Below are 19,168 nucleotides of genomic sequence, written 5' to 3'. Positions count from 1 at the left end.
ACATGATACTCACTGTAGAGTGTGGTATTTGGTAATCAGGGCCTGTCTCCAGGGAAGATGCTGGACAGAGATCTTTATTTTGATGGCATTTTCCCAATAGCTCTCCTTAATTGGATTTGTCTTAAGATCTCCTGTGTTTGAAAAATTAAAAACAGTTCTCAATCCTATATTATGTTTTCTTGGCCAAAATTTAAGATAATACCACACGTGAAAAACTGATATAAATAGTTACATGACCACATTCTGCAAGAACATTCAATTACCCTGCGAGACCGTTGCACTGTTGCTTTTGTGGCTTACTCTTGATACAAGAGTGATATCATGCAGCATTAAGTATTTTATTTTTCTTGCAGAGTTTTCACTTGGTCTCATTATTTTAGCCTGTTGTAGTTTTCTGTGTCAGCAGACTTGCTCCGAAGTTGCTTCCAAGCTACATAGTTACCTAAAAAATCTGGCTCCAATGCATCTGTGATTCAGCATGTCCAGGACATTTCTTTGTGCTCTCTGGGAGTGGTCTGTAGCATAGCTGGGAACAAGAGATGAGTGGGAAGCAGAGCACAGAGCATTCTTGCAGCTGAGAAACCTGCCTCTTGGAGTGTGTAAGATGTTCTCAGGTTAAGCAGCAAACTCAGTGCCCCTTGCCTTCCTGCCTTGTGCAAATTATAGTTAAAAATGTGTTTTCTTTCTAAGTATATGGCCACCTGAGACACCCTGGATCAGAATGATTGCAACTACTCTCAGCAATGGTTACATACCTTTGTGGATGTGAATCATGTCAAACTGAGGAAGCAGTAACAATGCCAGGACTTCAAATTCTGCTGTTCGAAAATCCCTGTTCTTCTAACATCATCTGTTGCTGAGCACTGTGTCTCCTGAGGAAAGTTTCCACTGCTGACAAACCATCCCACTGATGTTATGCAGTTAAGTACAGATGGACACCTGATGCTGATTTGTAAACATGTGCTCCACTGCACATGGTGTAAATTCAGGGTCATTAAACCAAAGATATTTTCAGATATAATATCTTGTCTGGCATTACAGGTACAGTCATCGGTAAAGCTGTATCACAGAGGCATTGCTAGTGTGGGATGACTACTGTTTGCTTTCAGGTTGGCATTTTATTGGTCTTCTTTTTAACCAGTGCCTCCTTCCAAGCAAAAAACTACTGATACTCTGCTGATATTCCCTTCTCTGCTTACACTCTGCTAAGCTGATGTCTGTCTCTTTTTGCATCTAAAGGACACCTTGCAGTTGCAGGAGATACTGCTACATCTGTTTCTGAACTCTTCAGGTGTTACTGTGATGTTTTATTGTGGTATTTTGGACTGTCAGTCAACCCCTGTGCTAAAGCACCAGAACACCCAGTGATCTTCTAAGCTGGCAAGGGTTAATCCAGGGTCTCCTTGTGGTCTCTTCTGAGGCTTTTTTGTTTGTTCTGGTGCTTTTGTCCTTTGTCTAGAACTGGAGACATTGGTTCTCACGTTTTGTACCTCTATGGTTTCACTTTCCTTTGTGACTCCAGATTAGATCTACTCTCTCAAACTGTTCATTTGACGTAAGGATATAAGAGCAACTGTTCTAGGCCATAGCAAAGATCCATATAGCTCCATCTTCTCTCAGCAGTGGCAAGTAGTGGATACCTATGAGAAACAGGGTGAGTACAGAAGGTTCCTTCCTCTTTTATATCTTCCAGTTTCTGGCAACCAGCAGGTCAAGTTTGTGAGCCAAGGGCACACCCAGTCCCTGGGCTGAGTGTTAAGCTGGTGTTTTTGTGGTAACACTTAGAGTGACTTCAAGAGCTCTTAGGTGACAACTCTTCATTCAGAAGCAGTTATTAGGGCTGCATTTATTAGGGCTGTATTTTTTGCATATGCACTCTTTTGTATTTATCAGCATTGTATTTTTCTGCCATTTTACTACCCAGTCAGTTGACAATGTGAGATCCCTATGTTACTTTCTCAGGCAGATTCTGGCTTTGACTACTGGAAACAGCTTTGTATCATTAGCCACTTTGGCTATCTACCATCTTTTTCCAGCCCATTTGCAGATGTCTTGGACAATGCAGAACCTGTCCTGATCTCCTGTGCTTGCCTTTTTGAAATTCCTTTAACTGTGAAAAATGATCAGTAGTTCCCACCTCTGTTTTTCATCATCTAATCATTACTAATTCACAAAAGGATCTTCCTTCAAACTAAGGCTTTTTAATGAGCCTTTTGAGGTTTGAGGAATCCTGTGAAAAAATTTCCAAAAAAATTCCATTATACAAACACTGCAGGAAATTGGAATAGGGAGAATGGTGGAGAGCAAGGAGATGTATTTGTCTTTGAGACCAGAAAGGTTTTAGTCTCCTTATGTTTAAATTTCCCCTGAACTTGAGAAAATGGTGTAGTCTTCCAGAGCACTACTTGTGAAAAGGCAGCATATTTCCACTGAAATCCATATGGCAATGCTGATAACATGGGCTGAATGTTCAGCTTATTAGTAGAATTACTAAGTTTTTCTTTTCATTTAGTCATTTCTTTGAACCCAGTTTTGTAAGCAAGAATACTTTTGTCTCTTCATAGTGAACAATTGTACTCTGTTCAAAAAGAGTCAAACCCCCTGGGAGGAAATGCAATACTCAAACTCCAGTTAGATTTGGGTAGGGTTAATGCAAGTTTATACTTGCAGTCCATAAAGGCACAGTCAGGGTTTGCATTTTCACTGCCTAATAGCAGCAGCTTATGCTGCCAGTGAAGTCAGAGTAGCTTAGTCACTGATTTCAGTAGGAAAAGGAACACCATTTGTCATACAAGATTCACTTGACCTATATTTTTGTAAATAATGAAAGAAGACATTTCAGGAAATTTCACAGTGTCTATTTTCTTTGATTATTATTCCACCTGCTTTGATGGTTACTTTATTTGTCATCTGTCAGAAAATGAAACTCAATTTATACTTCTAATACTTGAATAGAGCTATAATGCATGTACATGGGCTTGTGTTTAGGAGTGGTGCCAACACTGAGTAATTTTAATATATTATATGGTTGATAATATCTGAACAAATATTCTACAATAAGTCACTATAGAAATGAAGGTAGGTTTCCTGTGTGGCTTACAATATTATACTAAAATACAAAAGAAACCTGACTGGGTTTCAGTTATGAAATAATAGATACTGACCCATTTTCAGGTTTGCTCCATATTGCCAAAGTGTTTAAACAGGTGTGTTTCACAAAGTTTGTGAAACAAAAGCTCACCTCAAAGTAAATCAACATTAGGAAGCAAAACTAGTGCTGAGTGATAGTGCTTAAAAACTGAGAAACAAGAGTGGTTTTAAACAGCAACTGAAAAGATGCTTTGATGTTTTTTAAAGCACTCTCCTAGAGTCTAAAAACATGTTAGAATTTTCTTATGTACAAGACACTGCATCTTTTATTGCGGTAGTTCTGTAGTTTGGATTATGCCCATCAAACATTTACTTTATTTATTGTAATATGAGCATGTCAGCAGTTATTGAAGATTAAGAAAACATGCTTATGAACCTAATTACTAAAACACTTTTTTTTTTTTTAATCTAGAGCATTACCTTATGTGTACAAATGTGGAAAATGAGCAATAAAACTGTTAACTTCACTTGACCAGCAATTATACTTATGGTTTGCAGAAACAGGCAAACCTCTTTGCAGTGAATGCAAGGGTAGGCCAAATATTGTTTGCTGAATTCAAGTGACATCTGTAATCAATACCTTAACTTGATGACAGCTGAGAAGGTACCTTTCCCTTGCACTGGGAGCTGAACACCTCCCATTGCCGCAGAACGACAGGTGGCCTCCCTCTGAAACACAAGGCTCAGCAGTAGCACAGGCAGGAGTATTTGGGTCAAAGACTGCTAGCAGAGGCAGAGGTGGATAACATGACCTGAGGAGAAATTAAGAAAATCTTAAGAATTCTGTCTGATTTTACATAAGTCCCTTAAACCTTTAATTCATTTGACTTCACTGGAGGCAAATCGCTTCATGCCTTTAAGTGTACAGAAACCTCATGACAGCAGGGCTTGCATTGTGTAGCTCCCTGACATTACTTACGAAGATAAGACATGAACAATGGGGGGTTATTAACATGAATAATTTTCAATGCAAATTGGAAGCACTGCAGAACAATAGGATGGCTCTGGCTTAATGGAATGAGGTTTTCTGCAGAGTTGAGTATAAAATATCACAGTAGGAAAGAAATAATGGAGTCAAAAGCTGTTAGAACAAACCTGCTTTGAAAAATTAGCTCAGGCAGGTGGACCACAAGATCCCTTTTCCTGGAAGTGTTTCCAGAGATTCATGCCTGGAAAGGCATGAAATAAAGAAAAACCACAGGTTTTCCAAACCTGAAGAAGTTTACAAATACAATGCATAAATGTAAACACCTTTACCAGATTCACCTTCATTCCACCCTTGGGGTCAGCAAGATTATGATAGATGCATTTTCATCTATATTAATCAAATACATTGCATCCTTCAACATAGAGAAGCAGAGAGAAACAACATAAAAAGATGAGCAAGGTTAACTTTTCTCCATGTCTCTTTGTGTGTCATTGTATCCAGGAGAAAGGATGTAGGAAGGAGGAGGGCTGCTAGAAGATGTAACAAAAACTACATGTTCCTTGGGGCAGGTAGTTGCTGGTCTGACTTTCCCAAGACTATCTCTGTTACATGTGATACAGTTCACAGCTGAGCAGCAGAGCTGGTGCAAGTCTGGGTGGCAATATCTTATACTGGTTGAAACCCCAATCCCAAGAAGCTCAAGGGAAAAACAAAAGAAAGCAGCTGTTCCACTCCCTGGCTGTTCTGTCCTCTCCTTACTCTCCTCCGCTTACACACCTGACACCCATGGGAGTGATCCAACTGAAGTGTTTCCATTTGACATTTTGGTGGACAGTCTATGGAGCAGCAGGATGCTCTCTGAAGCAAGCAGACCTCTTTTGATTTATGCACTCCAACAGTGGGGATAATTTTACAGCACAAATGACAGGAAATAATTTTGTGTGCGGTTCATCAGGAAACAGAACAGGGCAGAGCACCAACTATTGAGAAACAGAAGCTATGACATGCTGCCCATGCTACATATTCAGTGCTTCTCTGCCTGTAAAAGGAATTCAAAATAGAACATTCATAAATAGGATTGATTTTGCTGAGTCAATTCAAACTACTGTATAACCTTGTAGTGTAGTTTATGTCCTATTGGAAACCAAAAGGTGACAATCAGCCAGTTCTAGTCCATCAAGTGCAACACTGACTGAAATCAGCAGAACGGTATCACTTGCCCCTAAATCTGAAAGGTTTCCAACAAATGGCTGATGTAGAACAGGTCACTCAACTATTTCTAGTACTAGGGAAGGAGAGGGAGAGAGGGAAGGAATTGTACCCTTAGAACAAGATTGCTGTATGTCTGTGTTTGGGAACTCTACACTGCTGCTGCCTCTGCGAGCGTTTCTGTGGTTACGGGGAGGATTTCAGTCTCTGTGCACCTTCTGGTGCACTTGGCAGTCTGGCACCTTCAATGCATACTTGATTCTCTACTGAAAGTCTTGATGCTAATTCTTAAAATTAAGAAGCTGTTTTCCTCTGCCCATGTGAAATGAGAAAGAAAGTGTAAATTTGTTTGCATGTCAATTTCTGTTGTGATGATGAATCATCACTCAATACAACAGCTTTGGTATTTTGTACACAGGTTTTCTGCCTATGTGGAAGAAAAATTGCCCTGTTTCTGCAGTCTGAGAGCATAAATCCAGTCAGATCTCTAAAGTTTGTGATGGCTTCTTTCCTTCTTGAAACTGTTCTCCAAAATATCATATTATGTCCCTTATTATTTTCTATGCAAACTCACTACTTTGAGAGTGACTGAAATACAATGTGACACAGACTGCTCCTGTATGTGTTGAATCAAGGTATGAAGGTCCTTGCTCCAAAAGCCTGAACCTTTTCATGCAGAACTCAATCAAATATCACCTCCTTTAGTAGATCACCTAGCTACACAGAGGTAAAATCAGGGGAAAACCCTTCTTCAGCACAAATGATGATGTCAGCTGTTCCTACAGAAGGTGGAATTCTTCCATGGTGACTTCAGAACAGTGTCACATTTAAACTGGCCTTTGGTTCTTCTTGGCTTTAGACACAGATCTCTTTTTAGTGAGCCTTCAGTGAGACTCTCATAATGTTAGTTTGGGGGGTGACCAGTGGGAAGGTTGCTATTTAAGCAAAAATGCAGGAGAAATGGTGACAGTTGCATGGGCAGCAGCAAAGTTAGAAGCACTACACTTCTTGGAAATGAAAGACAGGCTTTGAAGCTACTTCAAGATTAAGAAACAGAAGAAAACTATCCAGTTCCTGAGCCCAGGTACCAGCCTTAGCTGCATCCAAAGATCAGCTTGACTGGAGTCTCACCTCACAACTACACTCACTGGCACTTTGGCAGTGAAGCCTAGATGCACAACTTGTGAGGAACTGTAGTACACCAGCAGGTAATCGAAACTTAGACAAGGTACATGTCTCTCCCTAGGACCTGAAATTTTACTCAGCAGTTGAACAAACATCCAGGATGCTGTTTAGCTGTAGGCCTGATACATACTTTGCATGCTTGTTGTGTCAATGTGATGTTCAAGCTCTTGTTTCATTTTCTTGTGGGCCCCTGAGAAACTCTTTTGATAATAAAGTAGTTCTGCCTTGCCTTGGATGTCACACTGCCTGTGGCATGGGGGTGAGGAAACCAAGCTGATCTAGCACCTATACAAGTACACAGCGTTATTAGCTTTGCTGTGTAACTCTCAGTCTCAAATACTATTACTTATGCATTTTTTCCATCACAGTTAATATTCTGAGTAGTTTCAGTTGTCATCTATGGGTAGAATTTTCAAAACCGCAAAGTGTCAGCCTAATTCTGCTTTCAACAAAATTAGCAGTATTTTTATAGACCTTGAGTTTGGTGATAGTTGTGCACTATAAAGCATTTCATCTTGTATTGGGCCAAAAAGAACCTCCAAAAGAAGACCTGCTCCTGAAAGCATTTGGCTAATTTAATCTTTCTTTTTAGTTCTGTCTCTGCTTCCCCAGAATATCTTAAACATTGGGAAAGGTAGCTGACCATGAGCCTATCAGACAAATGGGGACAAAAACCTGGTTTAGAAATGTGCACAGGTCAACCACTGAAAGGGATAACACCTGTGAAATCATATAAGAATTAACTGTCTGTCTACCAATGAAAATAAATTTTAAGTTTTCTTATCCCTAGTGCTCATAGGAGCATTTTAGAAAAGTCTCAACTCTTCCTGTGCCATACTTAAAGGGCTTATACAAAACTGCTTTTGACCTGAAACCTCATTCACTGACATCGGGCGCTTTGTCCTAATGCTGAAATCATCCTTTTAAAATTAATGATTGTACCATTCTCCAACATCCTACACAGTCTTCTAGAGTTTCATACTGGTCATAGGGAGGGTGGTTAAGCACTCAAACAGATGCTCAGAGAGACTGTGTGTGTGCAACCAAAACCCAGCTCGGCAAGGCCTGAGCAACCTGATCTGTCTGTGACATGCTCCCTGTTTTGAGCAGGAGCTTGGACATGTGACCTCCAGAGATCCCTTCCAACTCCAATTAAGTCTTGGACTCAACAATTCTGCTTCTTTCTCCCATGTACCATCCACTGCTATGGGAGATCTTACATAAAAATGCAGCTATTGTAGCTCTCCCCTGCTAGCCTTGGCCTTTGACAATTGGTTTTTTTTTCCTGGACCTTCCCTCTGCCTTCCTAATAAATACCCTGTTTCAGTATTTTCTCATGGTGTCTTAGCCATCATCTTAAAGACAACGCAAGCAGAACTTCCAGCCTTTCTTCCAAAATCCTCAAATTCAGTCTCACTGTTAGGTACCACCTTTTTCTTATCCAGCTTTTTAAGACTACACATTCAAGCTGTATCTGAACATTGCCGTTTCTTTGTACATCAAATCTCTTACACTCATCCCTCCCTTCCAGTAATCAGGGACCTAAGATAAGGTTCTGAAGATGTGAACTTTATATTAGTCTTACAACTACTTCTGTACATCACTTTATGGGGGTTATTGGTTGGGTTTTTTCTGCACTTTTTGGTGACTCACTTGAGAGATTCTACAGTTTCACAGATTTTTTTTTTGTTTTTCTTTTTTTTTCTTTTTTAAAAAGACTTCTTCTCAGACAATTTTAAAAAGAGGTAATTTCTATAATCTAAATTTAAGATTAATATCATGATCTTAGCTCTCCTTCTAGTTCTTATGTCACATCTTTACTATTGGATGACAGGAAGAGTGGTTGCAAAGATAGTGGATTTAAGATTCGTAACATTTGGTGTTGTTTCCTGCATTTCAGTAGGTCCACAGTGCAGAGCTTTATATTAATTAGCAGTGCTTCAACTGGAATATCTGAAGACTTTGAGACATCTAATTTACATTTTTAAAGTGGAGTTCTTCATGTAAACCTGCGTTTGGTATCTATTTACCTATTGAGGTCTAAAGGCTAAACATAACCAAAAGCTAAAAACTGCTCTTCAGAAAAATAGGCATAACACTCTTTCCACCCTCTTAACCTTGTTCTGGGTATGACAATCTTAACATCTTTCTAGCAAGGAATATATTTTATTGTATATTTCCATACAATATGTCACTGGATATCCACTCTTTTGAAAGAGTGGAGAGATTTAAACAGATTTTTTTTAAAAAAGCATTAAAAAAGAACCAAAAAAACCCCAAAAAAACCACAACCAAACCAAACAACAAACCACTACCAACAGGTTGTACTGCTTCAGCTTTAAAAGAGCAGCTTTTTAAGAAATGCATCTTTTCTAATGCTGCAGTCTTTCAGAAGAGATTCTACTTTCTAAGAAAATCAATGAGAGTAGCATCTATCATTTCAACTTGATCCTGTAAGTTAGGCTAGGAAATGCTGCTGAAACTAAAATCTTCCATATAGTTTCTGTTTTCTGAGAGTATTTTTGAATATCAGGTGACATATGTGGGTGGGGGAACTTCAAGATTAGTTTTAATCAAATCTCAGCTTTTGCTGGAACTTCCCAAAGCCTTTCTCACCCTTTGCTCCTGACCGAAACATTTTGCTAGTTTTGGGTGCATTCCAATTAGAACTTAAAATGTTTGATTTTGGTTCATTGTCTTGCAATGTTCCAAGTACTCCCAAGTTTCATTTCACCATTCAGATCTATCCCTTTAGCCTTCTATTGTGAATCTAGCTCTAAAAGGTTATCTCTGTATCTAAGATACAGACCACATTCAAACAAATCTGGTGATTTCCAGAAGGTTTTTAGTCTGAATGAGGAAGAAAAGATTGATCTTCCACCACAGGCAATGAAGACAGAATTAACAGGACTGAAAAAAACTGAACCTATAATGAAAGCAGCTTCTTGGTACCATTTTAGAAAGAAAAGATGAAAGGTAGCTTCCCTATGTTTCTGTCTAGAAATATCACTCATTCAGTAGTGGTTAGCAGAAAAACCTTCTAATATAAGACAGTAGGTTCATAAAGTGAGAGCTGGAGAATGCACAAATAATCCAGAACAAAGTCTTTCTTACTTTCTTATTAAAATATATTAATAAAAGAAAAAACATAATTAGGACTCACATTTTTCTCACATGAAAAAATATTAATAAAATAAAAAACACCAAATGTAAAGTTAGAGCTGGAATTTGTGATCAGAAAGAAGATGCTTGGGAAAATAAATTTATTTCACACAAAAAAGGCCCAGCAGGAAGAACTGTTAAAATGAGTCCTTACAGCTATTTAGTGTGTAATATAATGGGTTTCTTTTCTGGTTGAGAACTTCCAGGATGACATAGAATTTGTACTAAATCATACCAGAAGCCATCAATTTCTTTCCAGTGATAACTGATTAAATACACTGTGATTTTCCTCCTCGCTTTAGCTTGCCTTCAATTGCTCATGCCTTTTCTTTGGTTTTCTCTTTCTTCTCATCTCACAAGTATAAATTTTTATCTGCTTTCCTCATGTAACACCTTGTCTTGCCATCATGATCCTTTCCTATTCCAGCTCCTGGTCTCCTTTGCACTTCCTTGCATCTCTCCCCCTCTCTTACTCTAAGCTTTTCTTGTCTGCCTCTTTCTCCTCCCAGCAAAAATAACCTTGATTATATTCTATTCTCAATTCTGCTACTTCTACAGATTTTTGTCTCTCATCTCTATTGGAATAAGACTCGTTAGGAAGCAGATAAATACAACTTTTTATCAATAAGGCAGAATGTCTAACATTATGGCAAATATTCACATACAGGACATTGACAGAAATGTGAGCAGATTGTTTTTCTCTTCAAAATCAGTGCAATGTAAACAAAGCTTTTCCTGTTAATTTTAAAGGTGTATTTTTTCTGAACTCTACCAATTATTTCTAGTTGTTACTTTCCAATACCTGTGTTATTTTTCTTGGATTTCACTATGTACCATTATTATTTTTGGCTTGTTTTGATTAGTTTACATTGTGCCAGTGAGGTTTTCTTGCTGAGTGGCGCTTTTTTTTCCCAAACCGTCTACTCAGTTTTTATTCCTTACTGCATTTTCATTTCTTTCAACTAATTCATCCTACACTACCAGTGTTCTCCCTTAACTAACTACAGCAATTTCTTGCAGGCTTGATGCTTGAAACATGAAGAGCTCTCTCTGTTAGAATTATTTTGTAACATGGTCTCTACTTAGCAAATGCACCTAACTGATGATTTTGGATACTCCAGGCATGTTGCACATGGCACCTGTCAGCACACTGTCTAGAGCTGGCTTTTCTAATTACATCTGAGGCCTCCACCAGTTCAGCTCCTGGCAATTGAGTTCAACTAAACTGTTTTCATCATAGTCTCTAGTAACTTCTTAACTGCAGTTTACAGTTCTAGCACTGAAGGCTTCCTGTTCTTGGTCTGCTTGCTGTTCTTGGCACAACTACATAATTTCACACTCACTGGCTTCAGGGTCTCCATTCTCCCCTGATTGTCCTCTACCCTCTATAACGCCTCACAAAGCTCTTTGGAGGCATCTTCATTGCACCCCAGCACTGCAAGGAAGATGTGGTGTTCCATCAAATCCTGGGTCTGGTTCCCTTTTCTTCTTCTGCCCCTTACCTCTGAATAATCACTCCCCTAGTTCATGTAACAACTTTATAATCATCACTTACAGATCCACATTTCCACTCTAGGCATGAATCATTTTAGCCAAGCTAACAACTCAACCTATCTTTCCGACAGCTCACTCTGGATGTGTAATCATCAGTGGAAGCTTAATATGATTAATTGTTCTCCCCCAGTAATTGCTTCTGCTAGCTTTGGCAACACAGTCTCGCACCATGTTTCAGTGAACACAAACTTTCTACAACAAGATTTTTTATTTCATCTCATTTTTGAGACACCTCTTATCCTTGCTTTTTAAAATCATGTGAAATTCAGCCCAACCAGTTTTCTGTTTGTAGGACCCATCATAGTCTAGACCCTTATCTACTGACTGTGTGTTTCCTATTGAAATGCTGAGAATGAAAGGTCCTTTCAAATATTCAGCCACCTGTCACATTTTGAGATCTCCACCTTTGTTTTTTACTTTTATCCTTCTGATGTGTGCCTTCATGTTTCCCTGTTAAATGCTCCATTATAACAAATGTGAGTCCTAATTATGCTAGCAGTGAGATAATTGAAGTTCCATCTTCCTTATCAGACTGTGTTCCACTATTATATTTTTGGGTTACTCTTAGATTATAAAGTCCAAGAGGAGAGAACCACCTTGACAGCAAAGGGGTTTTTGGTATACCTGAGTAAAAATTCTAATTTTAATAGAAATATATGAAAATTAATGATATCTTGTCCTTGTATTATTGTATGGTTCTGTACAGAGTTCCTAAATACTATAATCCTTCTGTAAATTATACATTTTCAAAATAAAATTTTCTTTTAAAGTACTCTGGGCAAGACATATAAATGCTTGCACATTGCAAATAATTATGTATCAAGTTATTTAGTTTCATCTTATTTACTTACTAGAGCAGATGCATTCCATATTTCACCACAGTCAAGTAAAATGACTACATAGAACATGTATGCTCAGTCTGGAAACCCTGGGAATCAACAAGCAGTTAATAAATATAGCCCAAATTAAGAGCTCTGATGAGCTCCCTAACATTTATACCTGAGCGGATTTATTTTAGAATACCTTTTTTTTTTTTTAATAACTCAGCATAATATCCAGTGCATTGCAGGATAATGTCACCATATGCCACTACTGGAAAATTATGAGTGCCAAGTGAAGTGACCATGCTGTTGCATGAGCAGAAAAAGAAAAGCTTTTTGCATGTAGAGATTTATTTAAACAGTGAAGATTCTTGATCTATATATGAAATTTTATAACAATGTAATTGGAAAGAACTTCTACAGAGGAATATCCTAAAATTGCCAGAAAATAAAAATGTGAATTGGTAACTAAAGAACATGTATAAATATACCATGTAACTACTTCACTATACAGAAATATATGTAAAAAATTTAGGAAAAGGTAGCAATGAGAGCAATAGCTTAAGGAAATAGAAATTCTGCATATTATGCAAACTCCTTAAGAAGCAGAAATAATTTGACTTTTAGATTTTTTTTTCTGAATTTAATGAGTCTGCTTTCATTAAATGCTGTATGGCATGATATATTTAATGTAACATTACACTCTGCCGAGTGACATACCTAATTTAAGGAAATGCCAAGGTAAGGAAAATAAAAGAAGTCTGTGCTCTTCACCTTTCAGGGAAGTTTTTACAGGATCCAAAATCAATCAACATTTTAATGAACTTTTAATTATTTCTTGGTACATCTTCTGCTGCCATCTATCTCATAGTTTTTGCAAGATGGAAAAAAAACAGCACTGTGCTTTTTCCAGTCCTTCATCTATAGTAAGTTCAAACCACCAACATTTCCATTATCATTCAACTAGAAAATTATATTTTGGTCTAAAGATCCTGTGAAAGAAATAGAAAAACTTCCTTTGGTTTGGATAGGTTGAAATTTACTTCTTTTTCTGAGTTGTTCTCACAGAACAAACTGCTTAAATAAAGGCAAACATATATAAATTTTCACCCTAAACACGGCATGGGATAATATTCACAGGTAGCTTGACCCAGTGATCTGTAGTCATAATTGGACCTGGAAATAAATGGCAAGAATGGGTTTGATTTCTAGATATATTCATGAGCAGCTGAGCTACAGAGTCTGGTTCCTGTCGCACTGTACCTGCCCATGTATTGACACATATACAGACACAGATATCTTCCCTGCATAATGTCTCACCAGTCTGTGACCCAATCTGGTACATGAAATTCCTACATCCCAACTAGTTAACCTAAGCTTTATTTTTCAATTCTGCAAATATCAGAGACCTCCTCTCCTCTTCTTTCATCTGATGAAACCTCAACATGTTCACAGCTTTTCCCCACTGCTTTATGAGGCAAAAATTCCCATCACTTTCCACAATTTGCTTTCACCAACTTTCCAAACTCATTATTTCCAGGGAGTGGGACCAAGATGGCCACCTTGTTTCACCATGGGACACCCAGTAGGCTGAGGACTCAAGTCTACAAGCCTTCCAAGTTCAGTTACATCTACTGGTGTGCACTGAAGACTGCCTACAGAGATGCCTTAGTTTCTCTGAAGGAATTTCTAGATCCTTTACACGCCTCTCACCTCTTGTCCAGCTGCCTGGGACTCCCCCAGCTGTGGCTGAATGTGGGTTTCCCCCTAAATGGGGAAGTTCCCCAGAAGAGACAGGGCTCACAGAGAAATAAATGTAAGTCTCCGGTTGTACAGAGCATTGAAAAGATTCCCCTAGGGACTAACAGAGGGACAATTATTTTTTTCCCATGAACTACCTCCTCCCTGAATCTTGTGCTCACCCCTCAGAAAGAAGGGGAAAAAAAACAATACAAAAAGCAAAGACTGAAGAATAAGTATAAGAATCTCAATAGTCCAGTAGAGAATGTCTAGTCAGAAATGGAAGCGAGGATAAAGAGGATCATGCATGCAGATGTGGCATTCTACCTAATACTGTTTTTGAGAAAATATCCTGCACTTCTGGGAACTCGACCTCAATAAAGGCTGAGGAAAACCTGAGGACCACGTTCTGCTCTATCACACTTGAGAAGCAGAAAGGAGAGATGAAACTCTCAGGAAAGCTGGAACAGGGACAGTGGCCCCACGTAAAAACTTTCATATCCAGCCCAAGGTATTTCTGGAGGAAGTAACTCAGAACAAGAGAGCAGGATCGGTCAGTCCAACTGACCTTGGAAGGGCTGTGTCTGCAGACGCATTTTTGTTATTAATGATGCTCCTTTTGTACAAATGCTGCCTTGTTGCTTAGCCTGATTACAACACTTGAATCCAGCCCTACTTCTGAAGAGTCAATAGGAGTTTGGCATCAGTGGGATCATGAAAATTGAGATCCATGCTCACTGAAATATGGATGAGGGCAGAAGAAAATCTCTTCATTTGGTGCAACTTTTTATCAAGTATCTACTGCTTTGAAACTTCCCCTTTTGTTCTACTTTATACTTATGTTCTGTCCTCACAATTCACATACTTTCTATTCTCCATATTCTTTCATTTTGGTTTAATGATTCAGCCGTGTCTTCTTTGGGGTCAAGAACAGCTTCACATGGTGTGAAGTGTGAAATGTGGGGGCATTTACAGGAATTTGGAAGCATTTCTATAAACATTCCTATCAAAAAAGGAACATTTTAAACCAGAATTTGGGGTAGGGGTTTTGGGATTTTTTCAGATTAAGTAGTTTCACAGAGTGTCTTCAGTGGTTTCCCATCGTAGGAAGAAAGAAACTAAAAATAATCATTATTAAAGCTTAATGGTAAGATCTGAATAGTTTCAGAACAAGCTTTAATTACCACAGTGCTTTTTGTGTCTGATAGTGACATCTTTTGTTTATACTGGAGTAGTGCAACCAATATTCTCTACTTTGGATTATTGCTTTGAAGAGTAAACTTCATAGCTGCAAATCAGTGGATGTACATTACATAGTATGAATTCTTTCACCCATCATTCCAATTTTGCCTTTTCTCTTGTGTCAGTGATGAAATAAAGATTCAGAAAAATACTGAAATTAATAACTTACATATTCTGTATCTGAATCAGATTCTGAAGCTTCCAACTTGACATCCCACTTCCTTTCTTGTCTCTACACTGCATATTGAGAAGAAAAATTTCCACTAGGTCCTTATGCCACAGATACTAATCCATGTAATTACTTTCTCCCCCTATTTTAAGAAGGCATGACTGAGAAAGAGCCATAGGGGGAAAAAAAAATCTGTATTAATAGTTTCCTGTGGGTGTCTGTCAATATATCCTGTCACAGTCTAAATCAGGGACTGACTTTTATGTGAAGAATACAAAAACTAAAGAAATTAAAAATTAAGAACATCAATCTCAATAACTCCATTTAAATATTCTCTTCTTTTGCATGTACAGATATTTTAACAGTAACTTCATTACCAAAGAAAAAAATGAACTTTAATCAGTCATGAAACCAAAAATCCTAGAAGGTAAAAATGCTGGTCAGAGTAAAACAGTTATTTTGCTATTTTGCACTAAGGAACATTTTTATTTTTATAAAAGACAATAAAGCGGTAAAGTGAATATCAGTTAGAGACTGAACATTACCCACACCAGTCTTGCCTGGAGAAATTTGGGTCCATATTATATTCTCCTTCTCTTCAGACTGATGAAATAAGCAGTGGGTAAATCATATAATGGAATATTTGGACCCATGGCAAAGAAATATGACTCTTCTACTAAGTAGTGAAGCAAGATCAAAGTGCAGGTGCTCATGTCAAACCTTTTCAACTATAATCTGTTTGTAGTCCTTCTCTCGGAGTCTTGCTCCATTGTGGATTTGAGCACACCAAAAAATCTCAGTGAAAAAACACGCCAGATCCAGGTGGTGATCATGCCAAATGATCATGCCTTGGTTTACCTCAGTGAAAGACCCAAGTCAAGCTCTGCAAGAGCCATCAGAATGCACCTTTTTGTTAGCTTCACATGCACCCTGAGCCTACTGTCGCCATAGCAGTCTTTCGTACATAACTTATTTCAAACTGCTACTCAGCAAGTTTGAGTACTAAATGCCAAGGATAGAGTAAATGCTGTGTGGTTTTACTCAAATATGCTTACATTATATCTTCATGCCATGTGTAGCAGAGTTATGGGTGAAACCAGCAGCTGCCTCTAGTCTAATGCCCCTATACCAAAACCTCGCAAAAGATTTGACTCTTCTCCACCATCTATTGGTCTGTTCCCCCCTCTATAAGTCACCCTGTTCTAAGGGCAAATTCCCAGAGACCTCTGCTTCCCCATTCATGATGTCCTTCAGAAGACAGTTTGCCAGTTGTCACCAACAAATAAGGATTTATGTTGAGACTTCAGACAGGTGAACCTTTCTTTCACCAGCCATGATGTGTTTCTTACTCCTGGAAACCAGTAGCTGTATGGCAAATGAAGGGTCTATCCATTTTTTTGCCACTTGAACTCAAATGCAAAACCAGGTGAAACAGCCACCTTCTCCACTTCCCTAAGTAGCCACACTGGACCTGTCAACCAGACTGTGCAAAGCATTTGTAGCCACACAAAAAGAGTGGAAAACCTCTACAGTGCTGTCCTAGGTTAAGAAAAAGGAACCCCTTGCAATTGTATGTGCAGCTCTACCTTGCTCTGAAAACTCTTGATTGGGAGTAGTGAGACAAGGCAGAAAGCTGGCTTAGCTCCTGAGAGTGCCAGATGGGAGAGAAAGCTTGTGATGAGATGCAAGCCACAGAAAACAACTTTCCAGGAAAGTCCCAAACTACCATCAGGAAAACAAGCCTGTGGGAAAAGCAAGTCACAGTCTTTTCCAAACCAAAATTAGCTTCGCTTTAGGTATCATTGAACATTCAGTCTCTTGTTGTCCTGAAATACTGAAGAGAATTACAACTACCAGATACAGGTGGGGGCAACCAAGCAGCTTACATTTTCCAAAACCTTTGAGATAATCTAAATGCCTTTCCTTCATGCCCAAGCCAAACATCTTCTAAAGAAATTCCATTAGCACTCTGGGTTTATACAAACTGTTCTCTATTGATACAAACATCATTTCATCTGCTTGCTGTAGCAGGGCCACAGATCAATTCAGATTGGGAAATGCACCAGACAATGACAGCTATTTAAAGAAACGCCACACAGCTTCTACACACTAACCAGGAAGCAGATTCCTCCTAGCACACAGAATGAAAACAAAACCTTCCACAGCAGGGCCTCTTCTATTCTCTTTGCTGTCATCAGTTTATTGACTGGTCCCTGATAAATTTCTCTTTACAACATTGCATTTTGCTGTCATTCTATTATGGCTCACTCAAAGCTTGGAGGAAAGCACAACATAATTAAAGATGATTTCAAATTTGTGGCACTGCTGTTTGCCATAGACTTCCTCTGAAGAGAGTTGGCAACTTTTTTTCATTATTGTGTCATGCCTAATGCAAGAACAATTTATTTTTCATCAGAGTACATATCAAATACTGTGCCAATGGAGTAATTCAGATATCATAAAATAAGCATAAAATTTTCTTTACAACATTTAATGTGCTCTTCAAGTCCAGGTGAGGGGAAGAGGGGTTGCTGTGCACTGGGTCAAGTGGTAACATTTAGGAGTTTTCTATCATTAATAACCTCATAATGATCTGTGAGTTTCAGGGAGCATACACAGCGCCTTTATCATCCTTGTTACCTATTGCCTCTCACTTGCAGAGGATGTGGGTGCTGTGGGTTACCAGAAAATGTCGGTAGAATTTTCCTCTTGCTTGAGAGCTGAGTTCACAGTGAAACCAACTGTTCATGAACAATTCCATACCACAGCCTTGGATCTCATTCATATCTGCATGGGAGTTATCAAACACAGGGTCGGGACCTGCACAGGAGGCAACCTCCCTTCAGGAACAATGAGCTAAAAACATTTTTCTACCGCCCTGTGAAGGAGTGAAAACACATCAGAGACCTTCTATCAGTTTTGGCAAATGCTGGCTGTAAAAGTCAAAGTGGTGGTCAATTCAAACCATCAGTTATGGATTCCCATTGAATTAAACTTGAAATAAAATTGAAGTGCAATTGCATTCAGAACTTTCTTCTCTAGCCAACTGGATACCATCATTCAGCACATTAAATACTATTTATCATCTTCCTGTATATTTGGCAAACCATTAGATCCCTGGTAAAGAATGGAACTTTATAAATGTGAGATGATTACTTTCAACTTCGCCTAAGTTTACATAACTAATTGACCTTACTGTATATTTGGAATATTTCAAAAAGCAGTACTTATTCAGTCTTCCAAGTGATCACCATGAAATTAAATTTTCTAATAATGCAAGGGGAAAAAAGGAATTGTTTAGAAAGGAAACCATGTAAACCCTACAAATAAAAAACTGAAGAACTACCGTTCTAGATGGAGGAAAAATCCTCTCTACAAAAAAGCATCTGCGAGTCCACCAAGCAGCCATGAAAGGTCCAAGGTCACAGAATGAGTAGAAAGGCATTGATTTCAGTTCAAGTTTTAAAAATTTTATATGCAGTCAACGCATCAAGCTTTTTGACCTTTTGGAAACGTACATTATATAAATTTAGGGGAAATGGCTACCTCATCTTTGCTGCATTTGCTAATAGTAAATATTTAGCAAAAAATTCTGCTTTGGGGAAAAAGATAATTCTGTGCTCTCATGCAGGCCTTATACTCTGTCCTTTACTTTTATTACATATGAGAGTACATGCTTTTCATCTAAGTACAGGCATATGCACATATATGTAGAGACTAAAAGGAAAATAAGTTCACAAAAATTAGGCTAAATTTATGTTGCTGGAGAGATATGCTGGTTTCAATCTTACATACTATCTCAGCGGAGAGTTGGGTACCAATAAACTATGCCAGGCACGCACCTGAAGCAACAATGCAAGAAGAGGTGCCTTCTCTAGCATCTGTAGCATACCCAGCCCCCCAACTGCACAGGAGGACTGGGAGGGATAATGATTTTCCTGGAGCCAATACACCAGAAGGCAAATTTTTTCACATGTCTCTAAACAAGAGGTGGGTCTAGATTTGCTT

Source organism: Catharus ustulatus, chromosome 1 (genome assembly GCF_009819885.2).
Source record: "Catharus ustulatus isolate bCatUst1 chromosome 1, bCatUst1.pri.v2, whole genome shotgun sequence".
Taxonomy (NCBI): Eukaryota; Metazoa; Chordata; class Aves; order Passeriformes; family Turdidae; genus Catharus; species Catharus ustulatus.
Note: the sequence above shows the minus strand (reverse complement) of the source record.